Source organism: Gordionus sp. m RMFG-2023, chromosome 2, assembly GCF_954871325.1.
Source record: "Gordionus sp. m RMFG-2023 chromosome 2, tfGorSpeb1-WG-v2, whole genome shotgun sequence".
Taxonomy (NCBI): domain Eukaryota; kingdom Metazoa; phylum Nematomorpha; class Gordioida; order Chordodea; family Parachordodidae; genus Gordionus; species Gordionus sp. m RMFG-2023.
In genome coordinates, this window is record NC_088776.1 from 27,861,333 (window position 1) to 27,881,843 (window position 20,511).

Sequence of the window (20,511 nt, forward strand, 5' to 3'; positions counted from 1 at the left end):
TATAAATATCGGATCGGTTTTTTAGTAAAACCGGAAAATATCGGATCGATATTTGTGGATCGGCAAGGTTCTATTTTATACAATGCCGCAGATCCCTCACCAAAAATCTAAAGGGGAGGGGGGGGGGGGGTAGAACTGTTACGTTATCATATAGATATTTCCTTCATTTTTAATGTGACCACATGAGATAAAAGTTATGAGGGGTATAGACACTGGCGTTTTTCCCATTCTTAGGGTTGTCATAATCAGAATTTTATAATGTAATGTATTAAATAGAAAATAGAATTGATTAGTTTGCAAATCATTTTAATTTAAAATATTAACATGATAATTTTTTTTACATTATCCATATTCATATACAGGAATGTAGGTTAAAAATTGTATATTTAAAAATAATTAACTAGTATGTGAATTAAAATAAATTAGAAAGTCCCGAATGGGTTGAAAAAAAAGTTAAATAAAAGAGGATAGGAAATACAACACATAACAAAACCACTAAAAAGGGAATGACGAAAAATGCAAATTATTGCAATTAATATTATAATTTCGTCACGCTCTAATAACCCTTATCAAAGTCAAATATAAACAAATAAATTTAAATATAGCTCAAAGGGGAACTTATCAACATTAAGCATTCAAAATTTCAATTTTTTATAAAATTTAAACTCATTAAAAATTAACTTTTATATTTTCCATTGATTATGATTATAAAAAATAATAATTATAATTGGATAAATATATTTTTTATAAACAATTTTCAGAAATATATAAAATCCTAATTTTTTTATATTAATACAGAATCCTTTTTAGATAATGCAGGTATAAACATGAACTAAAAGAGATTTAATTAGATACATAATATTCGTTCATATTACAAGAATAATGAATATGTAGATTTTTCAATTATTACATAGCATCTAACGCATATAATTGTCTGGGTTTATCCCAAAAACGAATACTTACCCTTTGTTCATCTCTCGAGTGTTTCACTATATTCTTGAAAATTCTAACTTCCGCTAAAGCTATTCTACTGATTTGCTAGAAGATAATATTTTCGCCTACCATCATTTGAATGGTGGCTGAGTTTTTCTTCCATATTTTGTAACTTTGTCTAAGTAGTCGTAATAGTTAAACTGAATTTTTCCTTTATTATAAGGGTAGGTATGTTCTTTGATATTGGTCTGAAACAGGCCGCAACTCTTATGAATTGCCTAAAATTAACGTGTTCCCCGTCTCACTCGTAGAAAAAAGAGTGAATTATTCATCAAATAGTGGATTAATAGCTAGTTCCGCAATCTTCAATAACTCTTCCCTCATGATCTCCACTTCCAGATTTGTCTAAATTTGTAAAACAGCTAAATAAAAGCAAAATTTGGTGGAAAGAAGATCAGTTTTTTCCTACTATCTTCAATTTTTTCCTTATTAACAATTGAGTAGATTTCTTGCCCATTTATAACCAAAAGTACGTATTTTTATTTAGTATGGATTATTATTTATTTAATTGATTAAAACTTTTAACCATATCCCTTATATTTATTCCTATATTTACTAACTAATTTAAAATATAAAATCAAACCATGTTGTGTTTAATATTAACCTTTTCTTTTGTTAGATTAAGCAGGTTGGTAATTCCATGATAAATTGACCAGTGATTCGGCCAACCATCTCAAAAATGAATGAAACTTGGCATGTTAGTTATTTATGTTGTAAATGTTAATAAAATCAAAATTTTAGATTGCTAGCTCAAGCAGATCCAAAGATATATGCCTTCAAAGTCAAAAATCGCGAAGTGCGTGATTTCATTAAATCTTGTTATTTTAAAAAATACTTAAGATAGAGTTACAAATTATATATCATTTTATAGCCCTTAAAATTTTAAGTTGGAGAATATCGAAAAAAAATTTTAAAATTCCAGTGTTTTCCGGTAAAAATAAAAAATTAACATTATTAGGAAAGGATTTTTTTGAGTGTTGATATTCTCTAAAATTGTTTATTACATCTTTGTTTTTTTAATTTTATTAAATTTTTTATTATTTATATAAATAAAAAAAGATAATATAGATGGCGTTTATTAAAATGATTTTTATTAAAATATATTTAATAAAAATATGTATTATATTGGTATTAAATTAAATAAATCGATTAAATATAACCAATGTCATATCCTGGTACAATAAGTAAGGAAGCAGCCCATGTGGATATGGTTATTAGGATGATATATTTTTTAAATAAACAATTTTAAAATCTTATATACAAACAATTATAAAAAACCACAGGTTTTTTATCCCATTTTATGCTAAAGCGATAATTTGTAGGTACGTCCTGTCAGTGTTATGGGATCTATAATCGTTATTAATTGATTAATGGGAAATTATATCTTTTCCTCAATTATGGGGTAAAAGAAGGAAGGTAATGGGTTCATGGGTGAAAAAAGGAAATATATATTTCCTCAGTAATTTCATTGTACTGTGGCTAATCACCTAAAATCGTCATAAACACATGTTAAGAATTCTTTAATATCAGCAAAAGAGAAATTATCGGATTTGAGATATTGCTAATTTGAAAGTCCTCTTCATATAAATACTTTTATTTAAGTTTCCTTACCCAAGTTCCTAGAATGGGGCAGGCTAAATTGAATCTTTCAAGTAGTTTAATCTATTCTAAATTATATTGTTTGGTTATATATGTAAAATTTACTAACGGCATGTTTTATTTTGCAAACTGATATAAATCAACTGGTGTAAAAAAATGTCCAAAACTGGTGCGCTGAAGGCTTGAACGTGCTGATAATCTCTTAATGTTCTGCCAAGGCCGTCATATGGATCTTTTCCATGGGATGTAGTTAAAAAATGTCATTCAGCTGCTACACCAAAATTTGATTCAATAACACAGATTTAGAAAAAAAAAATTTTTACATTGCGCAGCTGTTACGTCAGAGTAGTAATATATTTTACTTGGCTTTTTTCTGAATTGATTCATCAAAAAAAATAACAATAGTATATAAAAAACAAGTGAAATGATATGTCTACAAAATTTTTTAGAGAATATCATCACCCCAAAAAATCCCTTCCTTAAAATTTTAATTTTTTATTTTTACCGGAAATAAGAAAACACTTGAAATCTTTTAATTTTTTTGATATTTTCCAATGTAAAATATTAAGGGCTATAAAATGATATAAAATTTGTAACTAAGTATTTTTTAAAAAAACATGATTTAATAAAATCACGCAGCGATTTTCGACTTTGAAGGCGTATATCTTTGGATATGATTGAGCTAGCACTCTAAAAATTTGATTTTATTAACATTTACAACATAAATAACTAATATGCCAAGTTTCGTTCATTTTAAAGATGGTCGTCCGAAAATCTCGTTTTTTTGGTCGATCAGGTGGTCGTTAGAACAATATTGGATGTTTAAAATTTGGAAATAAACCATCACATCTATACGATTCATTTAAAAATTATGACTTATATGTAGATGGGCATAAATAGTCAAAAATTGTAAATAATTCCTAATTAAAATTACTTATAAATATTTATAAATACTAATTCCATTTCTAAAAATGGTAATTAATATAATTACATGTAATCGTGATTTTCTAGAGTAATTATAATTACAATTCTTTTTATAATAAAATAAAAAATTTGGAAGATTTGATTAAAAATCATTAAAAAAAATAACGAGAATCTTTATTAAAATAGCATTATAATATAAATATTTTTCAAACCGATCGTTATCTAAACGTGATCAAAACTTATTTAACAAAGTTGCAAAACTCTATAGACTTCCTACAAGTACTGATGAAGACAAGTGTCGAATATATGTATTGAATGAATTATAATCTTAAAGAAACAGTTAATTTGAATATAAAATTTGTAAGGTTAATGGAAAAAGAAATGTTTAAATTGTAAGCAAATTAAAGGACAATTATATAAAATAATTTTTGATGGCATGTAAATTTTAGTAGTATAGATAGTAGTAACGTCAAAAAATTTTTTCTTAAAAAAAATTTAAAAAAAAGAAAATCATATTTTATTGTACTATAAAATTACTTTAATTTATTTTTTAACATAAATAATTTAAGCCGAGTTTTTAATTCATATCTTTTATTTTAAATTCTCGTTAAATTTTCAGTCAAATGTTAATCTAATTAATATTCAATCAACATTCAAAATAAATGTTAATAATAATATTATTATTCTATTTTATAATTTATTTTAAGAATATTATTTCCATAAAATTTACTTCTTCAGATGTGGAAACCAACATTAAAAACCCAAGATTAACAAAATATTGGTATTGGTTTTAAAATATTATATTGGGTTTAAACAATATCTTCTATTTCTTGTTTTAGTATTGCTATTGGTTTAAATAAAATAAAACGAAGCAACATTGTTTTAGAGAAATGAACCTAGATATTTTTCATGATTCCTTATTAAATGATAATTCTGAAAAAGTTAAAAAATTATCTTTGGCAATCATAATTTCAATTTTCAATGTTTTCCTTGACAATATGCTTAGCGAGGAATTAAAAAGTGCAATTAAATTTTTAAAAGATCTATCTTCAATTATTAAAAAAGTTATTTTTAACAAGAAATTCAGGAATTAATAATATTTTAATTAAAAATATACATTCCTTAAAAATGAAAGAAATTAATGAACATATGAATCGTAATAAAATAAAAATATTGAAGCCAATCAACTCACTCATTGAGTTGCAGAATCCATCTACATCAAAGATAAAAATAACACAATCAGCTGTTGGTGAATTAGTTTTTAATTCTGAAATTGAAGAATTAAAACCCATTTTCAATTGTAGAAAGCACTGCATTTTTTAATATTATCAAAAAATTGCAGCCAACTAAAAATGTGATGTCTATAGGCCTACCCTCGTATTAAAAATTAACAACAATATGACACCATGGCAAAGAAATTAGTAAATATAAAGTGTATCCTAAAAATTGTCTGTATAACTGTGGATTCTTGGTCAGCTAATCATCGGTATATAAAATATATATTTTATAGATTGATATTATCTTTTAAAAAAGTCATTATTAAGGGATGACGATACACTGCTAAACCCGGACACTCTTGAGAGGGTTTAAGCCAGCTTAGCTTGTAATAGCTAACCCAAAAACACACATTTGTCTATCTAGCAAAAATCTTTGAAATTTTTACCACATATAAGATACAAAATAAAGTGACCAAATGTATTACCGACAATGCTAGAAATTATATAAAAGCTTTCAAGTAAATAATTCATTAAAAATTTATTAGAGTATATGAACAAGGAGAGGAATCGAATGTTAAAACAGTTTCTCTGCCATTATTTGATTACAAAAAAATCAAAATACTAATGATAGTATAGTATACTTACCTAAGCATAATTCCTGTTCAGCACATAGTTTAAATCTTATTGCAAGTTTTGACATTGAAAAGGCAGGTAACGATGTCCATTTTAAAACCTCAAAAATTAAATTTTCTAAGTATAAGCTATTGTGGGATAAACATGGGCAATCTTCAAACTATGCAGACATTTTTAAGGAAAACATGGGAAGATATCTGATTAAACGGGTAAGATGGAACTAATTTTATACTCCGTGAAATTAATACATAGTCTTATTAGAGAGAATTGCCAAAAATTAGACAAATCTTGTTATAAATCTGAATTAGAGAGATTTTCAGATAACGACAAGTCGTTCATGGATGGATATTAACTAGATAATATATATATATGATTTTATAGGTTATGGAACTAATTGCTATGGTTCTTTCAATTTTAGAGAGCGAGGAAAAATGCATTTGGGATTCCCACCATAACTATTATAATATTGAAACTTTAAAAAATGGCTTTAAATAATTTTAAGTTTTTTAAGCCGCTTATTAATTCAATCCTGGGAGGAATAGATAAAAGGTATAAGTTCAAATATTGCTTACAATTTATATTTTAATTATCTTTTATTTTCAAAAGATTTATAAAGATGAATATACGCTATTTAAATTGGATTTGCCCTGGATAAAATTAGAAGTATACGCTATTTAAATTGGATTGGCCCTGGATAAAATTAGAAGTCAACAAAGGAAGAATGCTAGAACTTATTTCAAGTTTGAGAAAAGATCCTGATAAAGAAAGAGCATACATAATTCCTTTATCCAACACACATACCAGAATATTTGCTGATAAAGATTAAAAAAATTGATGAGGAAATGAATGAAGATCCTTGTGAAGATGATCTATTAAGCTTTTTTCAAAATAAATATAATTCTTTAAATATTTTTAATAAATTCCCCGAATTAAAATTTCTATTTATTAAATATAATACAACTCTCACATCCTCTGCGTCAAACGTTGAGTACTAAGAGCTCTTGCTTCTATGATCAAAATTTTGAAAATCAATTGTTGATAAAAATAAATAAAAAAATTTTACAAAATGATGTTATCTTATATATGATATATAATTACAGTTTTATTTATATTATATATTGTAGGAAAAAAATTAATATTTTTTGGTATATAATATATAATTTTTTAAGTAACGAGTAACCCTTTACTTTTTTAAATAGTCAGTAATGCGCGTTCATAAAAAGGTAACGAGTAACGGTAATGAGTTTCTTTTTTCAGATGTAACGAGTAACGGTAACGCGTTCCTTTTTTAAACTAATGTTTATAGAACTAATCAATAGTAAAATATAATAATAAAGAGAGAAAAAAAAGGAATTTTTATAAAAATTTTTAGTTTGATTTTATATTTTTACGTTTTAGTTTATTTATGTAATTGTAGAATGATTTGGATTAACTATACATGTTAAAAATTATTGGCTTCTTCAATTCATGTTCATATTAAAAACTTGTGTTCTAACACAAGAATGCCTTAAACGTTTTATAACAAAATTTACAAATGGACCTAAAGATCTCCAATAAAATTTATGGGGAAAACTCCATCAAGTAATGCTCCCACCCCCTTAGCAAAATCCTGGATACGCCTATGTTAAAATTTAATTCACATTTGTATTAATTTATAGTGTTTCCTCTATAATTTCTTTTTCGGAATATCGCTTAAAATATTTTATCGACAAATTTATTAAGTATATGTATTTAAATGCGATGTGCGCAATAGTGTGATATTGTAAATTTTTAGAAAATAATCTCTCGGATAAAATCTTGCTTCTTAAAAGTTTCAGTAAATATAACTTATTTTCATTTTAAAACAGTGTTGTCATTATTTTTTAAAAAGCTTGAATACAAAAAGAAAATTATTTTTTATTATCTGGATTTTAGAAACACTATATATAAGATACTTTATTTTAAAAATGTTTCATCTTCAAAAATACATCTATAGATTGATTATCAGCATTTACAAAATTCATTAGAAATTTCAAAATAGATATTTTTTGAAGCAATTGAAGATTGTTATAAAATATCCGTTTTTATTCCACCTTTGAATATATTTTTGAGTCAAACAATGAGCGATTTGTAATTCATCAAATGGCTTTTTCCAATTTACACATTTTATTACCTATAAATCCTTCTGAAGATATATTGAATTTTAATATTCAAAATATTTATTCAGAGGGTATTAATGAATTTGAATTTTGGTATGAAAGATTTATTTTAGTAGACTCTTCCAGGAAACGCCAAGAAAGCATTACATACTTTAAAATATATAATAGTTTTTTTTTTAAATACATTAAAATTATTGTATATTTGCAACCATACCGATTTGTACAGGCATAGATCGGAGAATAAAAACATACACCAGAAGTACGATATCAGAAAGTCGATTGAATGAACTAGTTCTACTCGATATACATAGATTTAATCACTATATCGAACAATATCGATAAATTGTCGCAATCGCGAAGGAGATTAAATTTCAATTTATGAACGATATTTGATTAACTTTAAATCATCATAATAATATTAAATCTATATTTTATTGAGATTTACATATCGGTTTATAAAACTAATATTCGCCTCAAAATTTGACAACTCGTTTAAATATTCCAACATTTCCAGCGACCAGTGAGCGATGCTGTTTTCTGTGATGGGGAATACATTCTGAATCGCATAACTGCTTTATATATATTTCAATGAAAGAATATTCACAAATGCTTGATTGACTTTATTTTTACTGTTAAAAATGATCGCGAAGATAAAAAATTCGCAATCAAATATTAATAATATAATAATTTAAAAAAATTAAAAAAGGTCTATTTTATTCCTAGCTAGAAGTAAGAATAACTAACTTATATATTTAGAATCACGAAAAGAAATGTTCTGGGGAAATATATGTATGGACAAATAGACAACGGAGAAAAATATTACAATTTTAGAAATTTGTTTAAATACTTTAAAAAAAATTTATTTTAAAAATGTTTATCTCTTTATGCGATTAGGTTTTTTCTGTGTCTTTTTGTCCGTGGGTATTTTTTCCAGTCTCTTTTTGACCAGAGTACTATTGTCCGGATCTTTTTGTCCAGAAAATTTCTGTCCGTAATTCATAAGTTTAAATAAATTCGAGCGGAGTTGTTGGGACAAATAATTTTATTTCAAATTGGGCTTTTCAGGATAAAAAAAATTGGTTTATGATCGGTCCGGGTTTGAATAAGGCCCGATGCAGATCAAAATTATAATTACTATATTAATAATTTCCTAGTTTTTAATAAATCTTTAATTAAAAAGACAATCGACAAGCATAACAATATATCATTTTTCATATATAGGCCCTTGATATCTAAAAAGCGAAGGATTCTAAGATTGGATCACTGTTTTAAATATGTTTTAGTTTTTATAATTAGACAATCCCAAGGGGTCCGAAAAATCGTGATTGATTTAACATGTAATGACCTATATATTACTTTTAATTCCTTCTAATTATTATTATCAAAGATGTGAATCAAATATCGATGAGTACATACCAAATCGATTTCGGCCCGACCTTTTTTATTTTGATAAAATTTTGCATAATGTGGGAACATCATTTGAGCATCGAATCCAAAATTTTAGCAACCAAATTCTAATTGCGATATTAATGGTCAAAAGTGACAAAAATGACCTTTTTCAAAAATACCATTTTTTTGAAATTGAGATAATTTAAAAAATAATGATGCTAAAAATAAAAATTGATGTCACTTATAACTCTATTAAAGGCCTTTCATTAAATATTAAGGAATTTTATAAAATAATAATCTTGTGGTTTTTATTTAAGTTATAAATTTAGAACCAAAACCCCAGGTGTTTCGCTTTCCGAATTTATTTGAATTTAATATTTTATTATTCAGGTACATTATATCTAAAAATTTTAAACTTAGGACACCATGGTTTTATATTACTATTTTAAAATAAATAAATATTTTTCCAAAAATAGATGGCGCTCCGTTAAAATTATAATTTTTTAAAAAATTTCATTATTAAACATAAATAATAAGATTTTCCAGCATTAATATCTTGAAAAATATTATTTAAGTCGCCTTTGCTTAGTTATTATTATTACTATTTATAATTTGTAAAGATTAATTATTTTTATAATGATTAAATTTCCTAAAAAGCTCCTGCGGGAAAATAATTAATTGTTAAAAGATAAAAGCCAATTTGCATGCACCCGCCTGTTATTTTAATTTATATTTTACAAATATTTCGATATTATTTATATTTTTTAATGCTCAAATCCTTTTAAAAAATCTAAACACTTTAATTATAATGCTAAAAGTTCTGACATGAATAACTTAATTCCAAATATTGAGGCGGAAAATACTATATTTCTGATCAATGCCAGAAGTGTCTATCACAAAAAAATTTAAAAAATATAAATTCTGACAACGGATATAAAATAATTAATATCACCATAGCATCCACATCAATAGATACAAGTAATATTATTTTAAATAAAATTGAAACATCTTATTTAAGAAAAAAACTTACTGATGAACTAAAAAAAATAACGAAAATATCAAAAGTTATTTCAAAAATAATAATTAACTATCCAGAATAGGTTAGTTGCCAAGGAAGGCTTACAAAGATCTTATTTAGATCAAATAATATATCTGTACAATTTTATAAATAGGCTGAAGAGCTTATAAAGAGTATAAATTTATCTTGTGCCACCATACCAGAGTATCAGGCAGAAGAGACAAGGCTAATTTAGTAAATTTATCTTAATACCTGGGACTAGTGTTGTTAAACGGCTCGATATGAGCCGATTTTTAAAAATGGCTAACTCAATATTTTAGCCAAGATATATTGTCTAAGCCTCGAGATTTCGTTAATAGATGTTCAAACCTTTGTACCACCACCTATGAGAAAAATTTTAAGGCTAATACTGAATTAGCCGTTTTTAAAAATCGACTCAAAATGAGCCGTTTAAAACAACACTGCTTGGGACATGTAAAATTCACGCAGTGTTTCCAATCTATTTAACTACAATACTAAAATATATTAGAATTCGCTGACGTTTATAGTGAAAAATAGTAAATCGATGTGAGGATCTGTTAATCGATGATATTAGAAGATATGTGACCAGAAAACAATTGAGAATTTGTGCAAAAGTGGATGTAAATAGAAATAAAATGAAAATAATCTTTTCCATTCTAAAGGACAAGTAAATTCTATTGTTTATGCAGCGACACCATATCTCCTTTTCATATCAAAAATATAATATTCTAACAGTGAGCCCATCAAAGACGACTGGGCGTACTTATTATTTATTGAAAACGAAATTATCAAGGCGTCATAAAAACTAAATTTGATGAAAATCAGAAAATAAGAATATATCGTTATCGAATTTTAAGTTTCCTATCATATTAGCAAAATTAACATAATTTTTCGAAAATTAAAATTTTTTACAAGAAAAAAATTATAATAATCGCAGCTAAATAATTTTATCATAATATTAATGCTGGAAAATCTTATTATTTATGTTTAAAAATAGAAAAAATCATTTTAACAAAAAATGATTTATAGGGGAAAAAAATCATTTTTAAATCTAATAAACCCTTGGATGTCTCAAGTTTAAATTCTTTTTGCAAATAGATATAAGTAAATAATAAAATATTAAAATAAAAGAAATTTAGAAAACTAAACACCTGTAGCTTTCAGGTTTAAAATTTATAACGTAAATAGCTGGAAAATAATTATTTTAATCCTATTTAATAAAAGGCTTTTAATCAATTTACAAAATGACATAAATTTTATTTGTAGCATCATTATTTTTTAACTATCTCAATTTTAAAATATCATATTTTATGAAAAAAAGTCATGAATTATTTTTGCATTTTGTATCATACATATAATTCAACTAGAAATTGATTTTTAGTGCCCTCACCCTTATTATTAATATTTGGGTATCAAGGTTCTGTCATCTTTCTTGGGAAATAAACTGAGTAGACTAAGGTGTAAAATGAATGAATAAAAAATATATAGAAAAAAGCAAACCACCTTGTGTTTTTTTAAATGGTTTATAACAACAAGCAGTAATTTGATCAATTTGCACAATACAATTTGAAATGCATTATTTGCATGCAACACAGCATTTAAAATGTCAATTTGTAAGCAAATTAATCACATTTTAGTAATGGGCATTATTACAAATTAAATATTGTTAATTTTAAATTAAATTTTTAAATAAAAACATATACTCGGATTAGAGATCTGCAGATCTTATCCCATTTAGATTTTCATTAATTTAAGTCTGGCCTAGCTCATTAACATTTTACAATAAATCTGACCCCACCCTTCAATTTTTTATAAAAATTTTGCAGGCAATACATTTTAATATCTATATCTAACTTTGTCAATTAAGGCTTTTATATCTCTCTTCTATGACTATCTATTTCTTTCTATTATAAAATAATTGGGCTTGATATCTGTATTGTGTATTGTAATTGGATCATATCATAATAACTTGTTTAATTTTTTGTGAATTTACTATATTATTTATAAATTTGATATTTAGACAGCTCTTAAAAAGCAAAAACAAGTTTATTGTAATTTATTTTAAAATAGTATTAATCAAAATAAAATTCACAAAATAATATAAAATTTTTAATATCTAGGCTGGTTTTAAAAATCCAAGAAAAATGAAATATTTGTGAGGCCCTGTCTGATTTTTATGTAGAAATTATCCAGCCTAGCCTTGTACAAAAAAATTTTATGTACAAATTTCTTGGCACAGCATGTTATATTTTTTAAAAATTTTCTCAGCCCCATTTGTTGGGCAAGGTTGTTCAGATCTCTAGCTTTTATTTAGAATAATATTATAATAAAATTATTATAAATGAGCAAATATTAACATAAATTCCTGGCATAATTTATTTAGCCAATTCAATATTGCTAATTTAACAATGGTTTATACCAAAAGAAAACAATGTTTAATATAATTAAATTGTAAGTTCTGTACAATTAATAACTATGCCTCAGTGGTTATTTTCCAAAATTATTTTTATTTATATTGTAAGATTTGATTTAAATATTTTGCTTAAAATCTAAAAATAACTAAATATTCCTAACCCTAAACATATCAGGATTCACTTATTATATTCCTTTAAAATCTATGTTCTGACAGTTGAGTTTTAGGTATTGTATATTAAGTAATGATTTTTTTAATATTTTTATCTGTGGTTGACTTTATTCTAAATATAAGTTTATAAAAACTTAAATGGAAGTATCAGGCCCAGATGGGTACTGCTAGAATAATTTAGATTTGGTCAGTACAAATCAATAATATTAAATATGATGTACAATCATTTCTGATTATTTATTTGAATCTGTTATTAAACATTCATTATTATTGATATCAACATATCTTTTTATAAAAAAATCTATAATATTCAATAAACAAATTGTTTTCTTATTTAACTAGCTTATCAAACTAAAAAAAAATATTAAGGTTTCGTAATTACTTGATCATTGTGGTCATACATAGAATATTTTGGATTCAATGATAACAAAATGATAATAATTAATAAAAATCATTATTCAATTTTATATGAATGGTCAACATCAAATTATCACTTAGACTTTATTTAGAACTTAATGCGACTACTTAGAATATAAAAAATTTTTTTAAATCTATTATTAAAATATTTTATAATTATTTAACACATTTGATATTTTGATTAAATATTTTACTAATGATTTATGCTAATTATTGTATATAAAATTTGGTAATTATCTGTATTAAATATTATATTATAATTTATAACATGAATTCGTTTTAAAATTAATAATCTAGTTTTATTATTACATTTAGCGAAAATCAATTTTATTTTGTTAGTTTAACTAAACTGTAAAATTTATACGTTTTTATCATAAAGGATTATTCAGTATTTTATTTTTTAAAAACTTTATTTGGATATATTTCTATATTGATTTGATTACTTCGAACTTTAAATACTCTCGATATTGAGCTTGGTTTTCCCAATGTATTGGAAAAATAAGATTAACTTTATGAAAACCAGAAGTGATGCGAGGGACAAAAGTTATAAATTATATTAATCATATATATGTTTTGGATTGTCAACAAGACAACTATACTTTCAAATTATTTATACCTATAATACCAACCGAATCTACTTATTTAATAGACTTTTAATATCCACCCTTGTCCTACCTTTTATAGTAATTAAATATATGAGCAATTCTCTAGGCTTTCTCTTTGCCCAACTTTATTTTTATCTCAATCTATAGACGTTATGAGATGGGATCCTCACCTCCCTTCAGAAATATGCCACTTTTTGTAAATATCATTTTGAGCTAATAAAAAATATCCTCATTAGCACCTTCCCCACTCTCTGTCCCCAAAAAATGTATGCATATATATTAAGCAATAATTTGAAAGGAAAAATGACCGAATTGGAAGTAATTAGTGAATTTAAATATTGGCATGCAAGCTTATAAATGGGCATTACTAAATGTAATCAAATTTTGTAAATACACATCAATAAACTATCCAAATATAACAAAATTATTTCAAATTTAAGCATATCTCCCTATATGTTATGTTATGACATGTACTAATGAAAGATCTAGAATTTACGAAGGTCAAAAACATATTTGCGAAATACTAATTCGCAAAATGGATTAGCGATTTTAAATATTCACCGAAAATTAACACCAGTTAATTCTGAAATAATTAATAAATTATCAAATTCTAAAAGAAAATTAGACCTAAGATGATAAATTATTATTACGTATTTGTAATATGTATATATTTATGGATAAACGTCCTCATTTTTAATTTTTCCACCCAACTTAACTTATTCCATTTCAGTTAGATGTAAATGCGAAATATAATCAAAACCGTTTAAATGCATATCGCTTAAGTGCAAACATTTTTAAAGCGAACCCCTGCAATTTTGATAAAAATTACTTGTTTTAATATTAAATTACATTTATAATTGTGAATCGGTTTATTGCGTTAGATAATTGCGAAAATTTTCAGGTCCCATTTATATGTCAATAACGTTAATTTAATCGGGTAAGTGAAAAAATTTTATCGAAAAAAATTATTTATGATTTTTTTTTATCATTAACTGCATCTTTAACTTTTTTAATACAAAAATGGTAATTTTATTAAATATTATATATAATTATTTTTAATTATTTTTAGAATAAAACATTATTCTAAAGGCTAACCTTCAAGCAAAATGGGAAAATCATTGAAAAATTGAGCACTACTTCAAAAACACAATTAGCGTTAAGTTGCCAATGTCATGTTTCAGCAGTTTACGGATTGGAAGTTAATAAAGCAAGATTATGTTCACAATTTCTAAGAACCCCTTGCAACTAAAAAAGTTAAGATGAGTTGTTACTCAAAGACAGTAGCAGCTTTATTGGTTAAAAATTGCAATTTAAATAGGTCAATGATGTTAGAAAAGGCTATGCTTTTTAGCCAAACATTCCATGATGGTAAATTTAAGTTTCTATTATTTGTATGGGGTAAGGTGACAGGTAACATAATCATATTTATTGAAGTTAATTATTTTTAAAGTCTATGGCATTTGATTGGAAATCGGAGGATGATATGGTACTAACTGACAAATAAGATCTTGATCCCAAATTAGTAGAATATGCTTTGCACAATGATGATGTTCATGGTATATTTGATGATCAGGACATTTGTAATAAAATAATATTAGAATTGGAAGGTCCAATTACTTCATAAATTGTAATTAAACATATTTTTATGGAAGATAATGAAAGCTCTGAGAATGATGAAGGGAATCTAGAGATATCTGATAATTTAATTACAAATAATCAGGCTAATAATGGTTATTATACTTTCTTGAATATGCTCATGATCATCTAAGGCGCCAAGGTTCACTAGGAAAACTTGAGATAATAGTAGAAAAAGAATTATTTACTCCAGAATCTAGTGTTGTTAAACGGCTCGTTTTGAGCCGATTTTTAAAAACGGCTAATTCAATATTTTAGCCAGAAAAATATTGTCTAAGCCTCGAGATTTCGCTAATAGATGTCCAAACCATTGTTCCTTCTACAAACAAAATCTTCAGGCTTACGTATTACTATTCTGAACGAAATATTGAGTTAGCCGTTTTTAAAAATCGGCTCAAAACGAGCCGTTTAACAACACTACCAGAATCTACCCAAACTCTTATCACAAAATATTTATATTATTTTATAATAATTGTGATGCATGTATTACAATTAGACCTGTGCGCCGATGTCTCAATCGATGGCGGCGTTATTTTTTAATTTTTTCATCGACGTTCGGCGGCGCGCCGATTTTGCCGATGCCTACTAAATTGTCGGCAGAGGTGGTGCGACATTTATCAAAAAAAATTTTTTATAAATCAAAGTATTACAATTTTTTTATAATTTATTTGGGCGCTCTTTTCTAACACATTGTTAACATAGTTTAATTCATTTCTTAAATTATTTCCTGTCTCACTCCGATTTAAATTTATGTATTTTCTCATTATCAGAAATAGACCAAGGGCATTACTCAGTTCAGAGTCCACATATTAGTAATATTCTATTAATTTTTATTAAAACAAATTAAAATATAAATTTGGAATGCAAGTAAAATATAAAGTATGAAATATAATAAATCAGAATTCAGATTTAGCATAATTTTTATGAATAAATAATATTTTACCAAGATTCGTGGTGATTTTATCGCAAACTGATTTGAAAATAAAGACCAAATATTGTAAAATAAAATTCATCATAGCTATTCTATTAATTTTTAACTATTAAGAAGTCCTTTTTGCATTGAGTATTAATCCAGCAATGGATAAAATTCTTTCGCTAGGTTTACTGGTTGCAGGTATACAACGAACCCTAGCTAAATTAACAAGCATAGGAAGTTCCAGTCGTTTTTTTCCAAAAATGTTAGTGCATTCCCTTTTGGTAGTGCTGGCTGAGCAAAATATGTCATTCTTGGTCTCTATTGCTAATGTTGATGATGGTTGTTTGGAAGGGAATGTTTACGAGCTATTTTAGCTATATAAGAAATGAATGTTCGCCCATTATTTTTTCAACTTGAATCTCATTCTGTGCATTTCTATCATGCTCTAAAAGTTTTAAATGTCTTATTAAAAATTGCAATGATGTAGAATTCGAATTTAAATATTCTGAAACAATTTTAAGATTTTGAATATCTGGGATCAAGTATAATCGTTTATCTAATGTTTAAAATTTAGTATTAATAATAAAAATATAAAATAACTTGAAGTTCAGTAATGGGAAACCTATGGTCAAGCTTTATTTTCATATTTTCCTTTAAGCAAATAATATCTGAGCAATCAGATCTATTGCTTTGTAAATGGGTTTCTATTTCATTGCGAAATAATAACCCTAAGTTTATTGTCGATCCCCTTTAAGAAGAAAGAAATTCCACCTACTTTCGGAATGAATTTAACATTAATAAAGAGTTTTAAAGATTGTTTTCCTATTTTATTTAGAACATTATTTATAGAAATTTTGTTTACACTGCGAACACTTTCTAGCATAATATATATGCTGTGCCAGCGGGTAGGACAATTTAATTGTAATTTGTACTAATTAGATTGTTTGATGCAATGCCATTTTTATTATCCGGATTCATCAGAAATATCAAATTGGTCATCAAGGTATGGATCAGAATCATCAATATCCAAGATATGACCTGTCTCATAAATCAACTGCAGACATTTACGATGCTCATCCTCAATTTCATATTCCAAATCAGCTATTCAATATCTGAAAGCTGAAATAATTTCTCTAATTTTTTTGATGAGAATATTAATTCTGGTAACTTTATGCCAATAAATGTAACTAAATTACGAAGTCTATGCCCTAAGCATAAATTATGCTCATAATCCCCCAATCTGACACCTCTTTGACATTGAGCCCAGCTTCAGTTACCATTTGTATTATTTTGACTTTTACATGGAACTCCTCTTCAATATTATCCATCTCAGATAATATGGTTTCCCCAGTATCCTTTTGAGTTACATTTCTAGTTACCAGGGTATAATATTTTAAATCAACTCTTGAGATGTTCGGTCCATAAATCAAAAGTGATAGAACAGAATTTTGTTCTAGAATCAATCATATTTAAAACATGTGCCTTCATAGATAATTGAACATCATCTTGCGCACCACGACTAATGGTTGTCCTATTAGGCAATTCTGATGAGGAATCAATTATCTTATATTTATATTATTTTAGACAATTTATTTTTTAATAATCATTTTATTTATTTTAAACCTTTGGAAAATTTGTCATCCCTTTATTGTTCAATTAAATGGCATTAAGTCTAAGCAGCACATTAAGACATAATTTCGTCCGATTAGGGTTCATATTATTTTATACATTAAAAAGATATTTAAAAACACCAAAATAATTAGAGCTGGAATGAAATAAATAAGAAATTTGATTAAGTTTTGAGCTTTCAAAATAAAGTTTTACATAATTAATTTAATAAATTATATATAAAATTTATGCATTAAAAAGATCTCAAAATAAAGCTGACAATAAACAAATTTCAAAATAAAGCTAAATAAAATTAATTTAACAAACCAGTTAAAAATTTAAAATGAATAATAATAACAATACTAAACTATTAGCCATTTTTTTTTATCTTTTACATTGTTGCTACATCTTGGTGTTGGCTTTAAAAACATTTTTAGACTTTGAATGGATTTATTATTATTAATTTTTTCTGATATTTTATGAACATTAACTAAGTGCCCAGAAAGGTTACTTATACTTTTTACTAAAACATTTATTTCATAACTAAAATATAAATTATATGTAAATATAAATCTAAAATTAAAATAAATTACTTGTGAAAATGGATTATGTTTATCCGAATCTTCCTCATCTTTTTTTTCCTAATTATAAGCAAGGTTCACAATAAATGTAAAAAGGCATTATGCTTTTCATATTTTCATTCTTCAAAATAAGATTTCCAAAAGTACCTTCAAACAAAACTTGATTTATGATTAGTATAGAGAGAGTTGTTATTATATAATTGTATCTAGGATGGTTTCAAACGTGCAAGTCATAAAAATAGTTAATATGTATTGTTTGTTGGAATGAAATACGATGTATGAACAGGGTTGCCATGTCTCCCCCTATCAGCGGGAGACTCCCGCAATTTTTTAGTTTACACGCAGACATTTATCTTTCGCAAAACTACAGCAATTGGAAATCTCCCGCAATTTTTTAATTTTTCCCGCAATTTTTTTTTTAGTATTTTAACATTTTTAATATATAAATAATAATTTTGAGAGACATTAATTGATTATTTTTAAAATAATTTTAAATATTTATTCGAAAAACATGTCTAGTTTTTAAATTGCTTTCTATCCTGTTTTATTTTTATCCAATAATTAATCAACATCATTTCATTCATATAAGTCAGTACAGGGGAGTATATCAACATCGATTGCAATACAATAATATTTTCAAAAATAATAAATAATACAGATGCAACTACATTTGAGGAAATCGTATACATCTATCATGTAGTTCAACATTCACAGAGCTATATCATCACAATGTGGGTCGAATCTTTTTCTTATGTTATTTAACCACTCCAATATGTGCAAACCTTACTTGTGGCAGAACAAAAATGAGCAAGGGTATCACAAGTGTTTTAGTACCTGAATCCTAGAGGTCAATTCTAGACGATTTGAAAGATGGGCATCCATATGCAATTCTAACAGATGCACCTAATAAGGGAAATATTAAAACATTTCCCTCGATCCTTCGCTATTTCAACAAGATTAAGAAAATTTCAATAAAACTGTTAAAATTTTTTCCTCGGATAGTGAAAAATACAACGATGTAGCTAGCCACATAATGGTAAATAGAACTGATTTAGGGTTATCAATGATTTGCATGTCAGCTTTCTGCGCTGATATTGCCTCTGTAAATTTTGGCAAAAACCAAAGTTACCTAATTGAGGCAGCACAATAATGAATTAATACCAATTGGCTGTATATGACATATACTACATAATTCTTGCAAGAAGGCAATAAATGTAGTATCTATGGATGTCGAAATAATTGTGATGAAATGTTTTAACGAATTTAGTTCATCAACTAAAAGAGTTATTGAATTAAAAGAGTTGGTGAAGTGGTCTGACTTGGAATAATGTGAGTTGTGGCGATATATACCTATCAGGTGGTTGTCATTAATACCTGCCATCGATAGAATTTTAAAATTTTACAAACCCTTAAAAAAATACTTCTTAAATAAATATTTAAAAGGTGTCCTAAAATTTTGAAAAATTTTTTCGAGTATGAAATGGCAGAAGCATATTTGGGATTCGTTTCACATGTAGGAAATCTACTTCATGAAATTAATATTCAGTTGCAATCAGAATATTCTTTATTAAAAAAGATTCACAAAATCATACTAAAGCTCTGTTCATCTCTACAGTTGAAAATAGATAATAAATTTTAGGCGCTAGTGCTAAAAATATTATATTAAAATGTTCAAATAATACTCTAATTAACACATTTTTAAATGAAGCAGATATTTTTATTAAGACAATTTTAGTATTAACAATCAAAATTTGATTTTAATAACTCTATTTACAAATGTATAAATATTATGACCTTGGAACAGAAACCATCAATTGATTGTTTTTATAATTTAATAAATAAATTAAAAATACCGAAAGACATTGATTTCTTGTTTGAGGAGATTGTAATTCTCTCTATTTTTTATGATTCGCAAAAGTACTTAAAGTTAAATGGTCTAAAAGCAGAGGAGAAATGGGTAGAATTTTTTCGTAATAACGATAAATCCCCATGCTTGGAAAAAATATGCGAGTATGTCTTCTCCTTATCTCATTCTAATGCTTCATCCAAGCGCATTTTTAGCCTGATGAGGACTGCCTGGAAAAAGGAGAGAAATCGGATTGCTTTAACAACATTAGAGGCCGAGCTAATGGTTAAACAATATATAATATGTCATGCCAGGAATTTTATAAATATCTCAATAACGACGGTAAACATTTAGTTCTATTATTTAATCTCAAATAAAATATAATTA

The 20,511-nt window shown here is 25.9% G+C and overlaps 1 protein-coding gene across 1 annotated transcript in view; it reads right to left on the reverse strand.

The window, feature by feature from the left end:
- Positions 1-13,023, reverse strand: part of LOC135924988 (proprotein convertase subtilisin/kexin type 6-like) — a 74,522-nt gene extending 61,499 nt beyond the window's left edge. Inside the window, exon 1 of the mRNA XM_065460118.1 lies at positions 12,899-13,023. The gene's annotated coding sequence lies outside the window, so the exon portion shown is untranslated. The remainder of the gene's footprint in view (positions 1-12,898) is intronic.
- Positions 13,024-20,511: the final 7,488 nt, after the last annotated feature.